This window comes from Pyxicephalus adspersus, chromosome 9 (genome assembly GCF_032062135.1).
Source record: "Pyxicephalus adspersus chromosome 9, UCB_Pads_2.0, whole genome shotgun sequence".
Classification (NCBI taxonomy): Eukaryota; Metazoa; Chordata; class Amphibia; order Anura; family Pyxicephalidae; genus Pyxicephalus; species Pyxicephalus adspersus.
Window position 1 is genome coordinate 53,337,893 of NC_092866.1, and position 9,673 is coordinate 53,347,565.

Below are 9,673 nucleotides of genomic sequence, written 5' to 3' on the forward strand. Positions count from 1 at the left end.
CCAGGGAGCAGGGAAGCCCGTTCATATCTAGGATTCGTCCATATGTCAGATGTCCTTAACTCGAGGACTACTTGTACCTATTGTTATTGATAATGCCCATTTTTATATTCAAGGGATTACAATTGTCTCTGAATTACACTCCTACAAGGTAGCCCGGTAAAATATGATGGGAAGGGTGGACAGGGTGGTGTTCATGCGTTTCTGACGGTAATGGTAAATACAACGAATGAAATGGACAGTCAGGCTGGGGAGGAAATGATTAGATGATGCTGGGTGTCCTCCAACCAGTAAATGCAGTGGGCTCTTATCTGAATTACTGCAGCTTCTAATGCACGCTGCCAATTTTATTTAATGCAATAAGATTAGGTCATTACAGTACAGGACCCTAGCTTGAATGAAGGAGTTCAGATTTATTTTATTTTAGGTGCATGCATGTCCAAAACTATTTTGATACAAAAGGGAAGAGTAATACCCTATTTCATTAATTTCTGTTTCTGTTGCATATTTATTGGGGTCATTTCCTTAACGAAATTGGGATAATAAATCTCCCAAAGTGACGATTATCCCCAGAACAGGTTTGCCTTTTGGAAAACTCCCCCTGTGGATTACATTTTGGATTTCTCCCTCACCTACTTTCTCAGTGACCTGTACATATACTGGGATGATTTTCCCAATGGCACACAAATGACAATAAAACAGGTGGCATTAATATTCCCCCATGTAAAAAGAAAAGTTTTGCCTATAGATACACTGGGCCTGATTTATTAAAGCTCTCCAAGGCTGAGGAGGATACACGTTTATTAGTGAAGCTGGATGATCCAGCAAACTTGAAATGGATCTGGTCCAGCATTAAAAACTTTTGTTAACAAATAGCAAATTACGTTTAAGAAATCCATTCCAGGTTTGCTTGATCACCCTGCTTTACTGATGAAAGTGTATCTTCCCCAGCCCTGGAGAGCTTTAATAAATCAGGGCAAATATCCCTATGACAGGGTCTCTTTAGAGAGTGCACAGCTCTTTAAATCTTTATATTTCCCTTTATATGTGATGTGTTGATGTCATGTCAATGTTCTGTTGACTTTTGCATTTCTATTTCATTTATGAGGATTCATATTGGAGATACAAATATTGCATTTTTGTTTTGTACCCCTATCCCAGAAGTTGACATAAGAAAGGGAAATATATGTTGTTGCATGAGGGCCCCAGACCCTTCTCAGAGACAATGGAGTGGACCAGAAGCTCTGTGGAAGGAGATGTATTGTCAAAGAGTTTGGGTTGAGGAGGGTCCCAAAGTTAGTTCTGCACCAGGGCCCACTGTTGGCCACATCCATGACTTCCCAAATGAGACCATGTAACTAAATGCCAACGGAGCCATTTGAACATTGAACAATATTACCCTGCCAATGCAATATTAGGCATCTGAGACTTTATAATCTCATCTATTCCTCCGGAGTTAGGACCGTCTCTCCATGCACAAACCTCTAAATGTTCCCATGTTAGGGCCAGAGAATAAATAGCACGCTTCCTCTAAGATAGCGAACGTAGACCTCCCCCCCTTCCCCTCTGTTGTCACTTTGAGGGATAACACCGTGTCATAATTAGACAAATTATCCAATATTAAAGCCTTACAATGTGCAATGCGTCTGGCCCAAGGGATGTACATTACAAGGTGATTAGGGCAGGCACAAAAACCATATGAGGACTTGCTTGTCTCTGCTCCCTGGGGTTTCAAGCAAACGCCAAGAAGCATCTATTTGTTAAGGACTAAAATATGGTGTTAATTCATTGCGGCCGGGGAATGGGGGTGGGTGGGTGTGAACACTTAGTGCTCACAATTTTAAACAAACCTAAAGTGACCATAAATCCGAGTTAAAATAAAAGCAGAGCACAAGCAGCCAATGTCCCCACTCAGATTTTATTATTATTCTTTATTGGCACTGAGATTTCTTCCATTAGTCTTTTTTATTAAAATTAAAAATTGAGTAATTTGAAAGCTTCTCACAAAGTGCTCGTTGTTTTCAGAAATGCAAAAAAAAAAAAAAATGTTATGCCCAAGGGATTACTTCGGCCATTAGACTTGTTTTAGCAAAGAATTAATTTTTTTGTGTTTGTGTTGCTGTGTGTTGGGCAAAACTGCAATGTGCATATAAAATAGAATAGGTGTAAATAGAAGAAGCGATTCCAATAAATTGATACCACCCCACCTTGCTCCAATGACCCTGATTTGCATGATGTTGCCTCCACGTAATTAGTAAGAAGTTTGATGGATAAGAAGTGCATTTGCCCTGGAGGATGCGCAGATCACCCAAAGGTCCTTCATTTAGAGTTTGTTCCTCCAGAACAGATTGTCCCAGATTGGAAATGTTCTACCATTAGCCTGATTCAAACTTGCTAAACAATACAAGGAGGAATGCTGGGATTATATTGCCTGTCAGCAACATTTGCTGTTATTCCAATTAGAAACATGTTAATCATTGTGCTCCAAAAGGGAAGAGACTTACAGTGTACCTGAACTTTGTCTTTTTTATATACAGTGGTACCTCGGTATAAGTCCGCTTTGGAATAAGTCCAACTTGGACACGAAAAATTTTGCTTGGTATATAACCTTTGCTTGGTACAATCTTTTTGCTAAAACTTGTATGGGTCAAAACAAGTCATAACAACGTGTGCTACCCCTATTTACCTCTCCCGAGACAAAGCCACAACTGCCCACGGGTGTCAGTACGCCAGTTGCTACCATTCAGTGTACAACACGCGCTATAACTCTGTGAATTACATAACATCTCCTCCTCCTCCCTTCTCAGCACCATCCTAGTAGGCACTCAACTCTTCTCAGCAAACTAAAGTGAGGTTACATTTTCATTTATTTCTTCTAATTGCTTTTGTATTTATGTATTTTAGTATTAAGCAGTGTTTAAATTATTTTATACAGCCCCATCAATGTATAATATGACAATAACTATAGGATTTTTTTTCATGGGAATAGATTAATCATTTTTCTTTTATTTCTTATGGGAAACGTTTGTTTGGTATAAGTCTTGTTTAGTATAAGTTCAAGGATCTGGAACGGATTAAGGACTTATAACAAGGTACCACTGTATATAAAATATATCTATATTTTCTCCTCTAATGTAAGATTGGCTACCTACCTTTACTGTGTCCATGTGAATTCCCATTACTAAGATATACTCACTTCTGTTTGTAGATCCTTGTATGCTCTCCTATGAATCATTAGCTGCATGTCTTTAGTTTGCCATTCCTGAGACATTAACTGCCTGTGGAGTGCTATCAAGTCTACCAGTAAGATGTGGAAATATCTTAGGAATGGTACTTCACAAATTAAAGGGGAAGCTCAGCCATTCTGTCTAATTACTTTGAGCCTAGTTGGTAATTGTATGTAATTATTCCTATTATTACTCTTCTTCTTCTTATTATTATTATTATTATTAAAATATTAATAATATTATTATTATTACAGGATTTATATAGCACCAACATATTACGTAGCGCTGTACATTAAATAGGGGTTGCAAAATTACAGACAGATACAGACAGTGACACAGGAGGAGGAGAGGACCCTGCCTAGAAGAGCTTACAATCTAGGAGGTGGGGAAAGTATCACACAATAGGAAGGAAGATAGGGAGTGGTGAGAAGTGGTGAGGGGTTTAGGAGACAGAAGAAGACATTAGGCAAATTTCAAAAGATGGATTTTGAGTTCTCTTTTAAATGAGCAGAAAGTAGGAGCAAGCCGAATAGGACAAGGAAGACCATTCCAGAGAGTCGGGGCAGCTCTAGAGAAGTCTTGGAGCCGTGCGTGTGATGAGGTTATGAGTGAGGAAGTCATTAGTAGGTCATTGGAGGAAGGAAGAGAGCGACTAGGGGAGTATTTTTCTATCAGGTAATTTCTATTACAGAAATGTAAGTGGGACAAGAACTGTGGAGGGATTTGAAGGCAAAGCACAGGAGCTTGAATTTGACTCTAAGGTGAAATGGAAGCCAATGAAGAGAACTACAAAGTGATGCAGCAGAAGAGGAGCGGTGGGAAGAATGGATGAGTCTGGCTGCAGCATTCATAATAGTTTGTAGAGGAGAGAGTTGGGTTAGTGGAGTACCTAAGAATAGGGGGCTCACAATATTAAGGACTAAGCAATGCCCCCGGCCCAAGCCAGTGATGCCCCTTAGCTGGCTAGTTAGTCTTCTTCTCAATTGAAGTGATGCTGTACAAGAGGCCAATTCTAAATTAATTCATTAATTCATTCAATTAATGCATCAGATGCATTTTAATCACACGTCATGCTTTTTCATTTAATATATAACAGCATTATATTGTATATTTATTGTACACTGTAAGTTCAGCTATTATACACATAATATAGATATAAAAACCTAATTACATTGATGCCTTAATCTCCATTTTATTCTGAAAAATTTGAAATAGTTATTAAGAGTTTGATTTATTTGATAGCCTCATCTAATATGTAAGTAAGCCCTTGCATAGAAGATATTCTGACTGCCATTGTGGACCCATGAAAATGCCAGCTGGCCCTCACACTAATGCAATGGCTTCTGAGTCACCAAACTGGACAAACAAAGGTGAAGCCAGAACTCCCGATCTACATCCTTGTTCTAGGTCACTTGGGGTGCAGAAGCATGATGGCCATATAACCAGCAATATTTAGGAAACTTTACTTTAAATGATCCTTTCCACTGTGACATTATAGCCCCCCATTTCTTGTCAAACCCCTAAATAGCTGCCTGTACTATCCTTATCCTAGTTACACTAATAATTCATATCTTCTGCACTGCCTAACAATATAAAATTGATCAGAAGGGCTCAATATAGAATATCTGATACTGTAGACCATCATATCAAACAATTTTGGTTTAAAGAGTACCTGTCAGTATAAAAAAAAATAGACGCCTAATGTTGGAAAAGTCCTGGAAGATGCAAAGTAAAAAAAAGTCAATCATCAATTTTTTTTATATTGGATTGACAATAACCAATCCAATTCCACAAAGCACCATCTCTACCTGGGAAAAATAAACTTGCTCCATATTTGGCGTTGAGCGTTGACTTGTAGCATATAATAAGACACATTTGTCTCATTTTATGATAAAACAGCCATTTGTCATCCGTGTATTCCTGCTGATCCCAAGGCATTTCTATATATCATTTGTGTTTGCACAGGGGCTGCCATTTAAAGGAGCGAAACGTCATTGGAGAGCGATCTGTGCTCACGTCTTGTGGATGCAAAGGATTTGGGAGAAAGGGGGGGCTTTTATTTTTTTTTTGGGATAACAAGATATTCACAATGTGTCAGCAGATGCTTTGGTGCTTATTTTCCTCCAGAAGAAGACAGCAGAGGTAGGGCTTCTGGGATTACATCTGGAGCCCAAGAAATGATAATTTCATCATTCTTTTTTTATTTTTTCTGAGAGAAGTGGCGGATTTCTTGCACACGTCTGTGTGTAATCCTTTGAGAGCTGAGCGTGCTGTAAATGTGTTTAACTCTTTACACAGAACTTAATTACTGGAGATCCCTAGAGTGGCCAAACAAGCAAAATTACATAGAGGACATTGCATAGGAACCCAGCATGGGAGGATAACTCCTGCACTGCCACAGCACAGATTTAAAATGGTATACAATGTAGAAATGTATATATTTATATATATTAAACTAGGGCCCTGTAAGAGTCACTGCATTGAAACCGGACATAGAAAGCTAACCCTTGCACCCTAACCCTAGCTAACCCTCCCTTTGAAATGATATAGATATATATATGATATATGTATATATATTTTAACTATGATAAACTATATGAGAGACATTGCATAGGAAGCTAACCTTTGCACTGCCACAGCATGGGTTTGAAATTATATATATTTATAAATATGATAAACTATGGCAAACATTGCATAGGAAGACATCGCAGGGGGCTAACCCTTGCACCACCACAGCAAAGCTTCAAAATGATAAAGAATGTAGAAATGTATAAATATATATAATTACCAAGGGCCCTGTAAGAGTAATTGCATTGAAACGGGGCATAGAAAGGTAACCCTTGCACTGCCACAGCATGGGTTTAAAATGATATATATATATATATATATATATATATATATGTATATATATGATAAACTATATGACAAAAATTACATAGGAAGACATTGCAGGGGGCTAACACTTGCACCACCACAGCAAAGCTTCAAAATGATAAAGAATGTTGCAATATATATATATAGAATTAAACTATATAAGGGACGTTGCATAACCCTTGTATAACCCTTGCACTGCCACAGCATGGCTTTAAAATGATGTAAAATTTAGAAAAGTATATATATATTAAACTATATGAGGCCCGTTGCATTGAAACAGGACATGGAAAGCTAACCCTTGCACTGCCACAGCATGGCAATTATAAATGAATGAATATAGAATCATCATATACATATGATATAATATGAAATGATATGAGGGAGGTTGCATAAAAACCCATCAGGCTAACCCTAGCACTGCCTTAGCATGGACTCAGTTATATAGAATGTAGGAATGAATATATATATATGTTTATATATATATATATATATATATATATATATATATATATATACAGCCATTTAGAATATAGTGGCTTCCGAAAGTATTTAATTTTGCTATTTTGCAGCCTGATGCCTGATGTAGCCCTCAATAATTTACAGTTAGTTCCCCATATTAGCAATTTGAAATCAGGACTTTAGACAATTTAGTAAAAGTATTAAAATGAAAAAACTGAAATATCACATTGATATAAGGTTCCAGACCTTTTATTTAGTACTTAGTTGAGGACTCTTTGGCAGCAATTACAGCCTAGAGTTTTTTTGGGCTTGATAGTATATTTGGGTAGTTTGGGTAAGATGCAACAAACTTTGCACACAGGGATTGGGGGAATTCCTGCCATTCTTCTCTACAAATCATATATATATATAGATATATATATATATATATATATATATAAAACCTGTATATCTAAACAAGCATTTCCAACACTTATACAAACTTGTTAAAGATTGCACATTCGCCCCCTTACTGATTCTATTATCTCAACAAATGCTCACATCTGATGCACTCCTGTAATGCAGATGAAAAGTACCAATAGACGCTGTTATGTGTTCATTACAACATCAAGAAATTATTTTTTTAATGCAAATGATGAAAATATCTGAATGTGATTTGTTAGCAGTAATCAGACTGGGACAGGTAGGTGCAGCATTAGGTGCCAATCATGTGCTGACAAGGAATTTTGCTGATAGTAGGAGAGAGAACAAAGGTGTTACTCACCACTATCCTTTTTTTTTATTTTTTTGTCTATCATAGGGTGGGGGAAGGAAGGTGACATATTCGTACTGCTTATGTATTACTGAACTTCACTTGTTTTTTTTTTTAATAAACTGTATCTTTGTAAAATTGAGACTGATAAATATATAAATATATATATATATACATACATATATATATATATACTGTATATGGAATATCCTTACACATAGCTGCAAAAGCTGATTTCTGATTGGCTTCCAATGGTACTACACACCAGGTGGGACATTTCTTCTTTTGCCACCCCATCCAGGTGTTGTACTGAAAACAGGATCCACTTCAATTAAATGGAATCTGCGCCGAGCAGAACATCAAGGCTTCCTCTAGAAAAATACTGTTCATTTTTTGAAACATTTACCTAGTGCATACATGCAGAAAAGGAACGTCGCAACTCCTGTAGGGGGGGTCTATGTATAATAAAGTGAATTTGACATTTTCTGGTAGAGAATCAATCACTGTCATCTAAACCATATGGACCTGGAAGATTCTGTACCAAATAATGCTGCTGAATGTCAAATTATCAGCTTTATACCCCCCCCCCCCTTATTTTTACATAATTGTCCTATTGAAGGTGATGTTACTGTAACATAACAGGCAGAGAATAGAAATATCATTGGAGAAGCAGCTTCTATACTTTCTCTGTCTAGTTTTACCTAAGAGCCCAATTCCATTTTATGAAAAAATAAAAAGAATGTCAAAATTTATTGCCTAGAAAAATCAAGCCCTGGCTGCAATCCAGTACTGGTCCTTGCCCAAGTTTGAATGACCGCCATTAACATTTTACCTGATTGCTTTATGCCCAGGGTGTCAAGGACACGCCCCTTATAGGGCACATCATGTGACCATCCTGAACTCATAGGGGAAAGTTGCCACAAACTCACTTAGTGCCATTCTGTACAGAATTTACAACTAGCCCACCGCTGGAAAAAGAAGCAGCATGAGGGTATATAGAGGTATAAACAACAGGTGTATGATAGAAAAATGACACAGTTACTGTACATAAATGGACACAGGAGAGATAAGGGAGAAATAATAGAGGGATGGATAGAATAAAATAATAACTGATATAAATGATATGATAGACAATTGATAGATAAAATTATAGATGCAGGACAAAAGATTAACAGATCTAGAATGAGCAATAGATAGACAAATAGAGAGTTACAGAGATGGATAAAGGGTAGATAATCTATATATATAAAAATAGATGTATGTATGTGTGTGTATGTTCCACCATCACTCGAAAACGCATGGAGACATTTCAACCAAACTTGCTAGAAATATGACCGAGACTCATGTGAGTGCATCTGTCATCTTTGTACAGCGCTGTGCTTTATGTCAGAGCTATATTTGGATTAAACACATGGAGACTTTTAAACCAAACTTGCTATGTTCCACCATCACTCGGAAACACATAGAGACATTTAAACCAAACTTGTTAGACATATGACACCCCTGATCTTTGTACAGCGCTGTGGTATATGTCAAAGGTATATAAATGTATAATAATAGTGTGTGACTGTGGGAGGACAGTGTCAGCTCCTTTGTACAGGGACTGATGGGTCTAGCTCAGTGTTTAATTGTACAGCACTATGGTATATGTCAGAAATATATATAAAATTGTATGTATGTATGTCATCACTAGGAAATGCACCGAGACATTTAAACCAAACTTGCTAGACATACAACTCAGACTCATGTCAGTGCACGGCTGATCTTTGTACATCCCTGTGGTATATATCAGAGCTATATTTGCATTTATGTATGTATGTATGTATGTGTGTTAGTATTGCTTAATGACAGTGTGCCTTTTGCTTATATTTTTACATACTTTTTTTGGACTCTTTTACAAATTTTTGGCCTGTAATAATGCTTTCTAGAAAAGCTAAGGCAATTGGCGGAGTGCAATCAAAGGCAAAAAAAAAAAAAAAGGAAACACCATAGACAAGAAAATCACTATAGCTTTATTTGATTCCTTTTCCTGTATATTATAGGATTGCAATAAATAAATACCCGGGCAATGCCGGGTTATAAGCTAGTGTATGGATAAAATATAGATAGATATAGGACAGATAATAGAGGATAGAGGAATAAATAGATTTAAGGTAAATAGATATAGATCAATACATAAAAAGAAGGACAGACATAATATAGACTATAGATAGACAGAGGGATGTATAGAATAGATAGATAGATAGATAGATAGATAGATTGATTGATAGATAGATAAATAGATAGATGGATGGATAATAGATAGATAGATAGATAATAGATAGATAGATAGATAGATAGATAGATAGATAGATAGATAGATAGA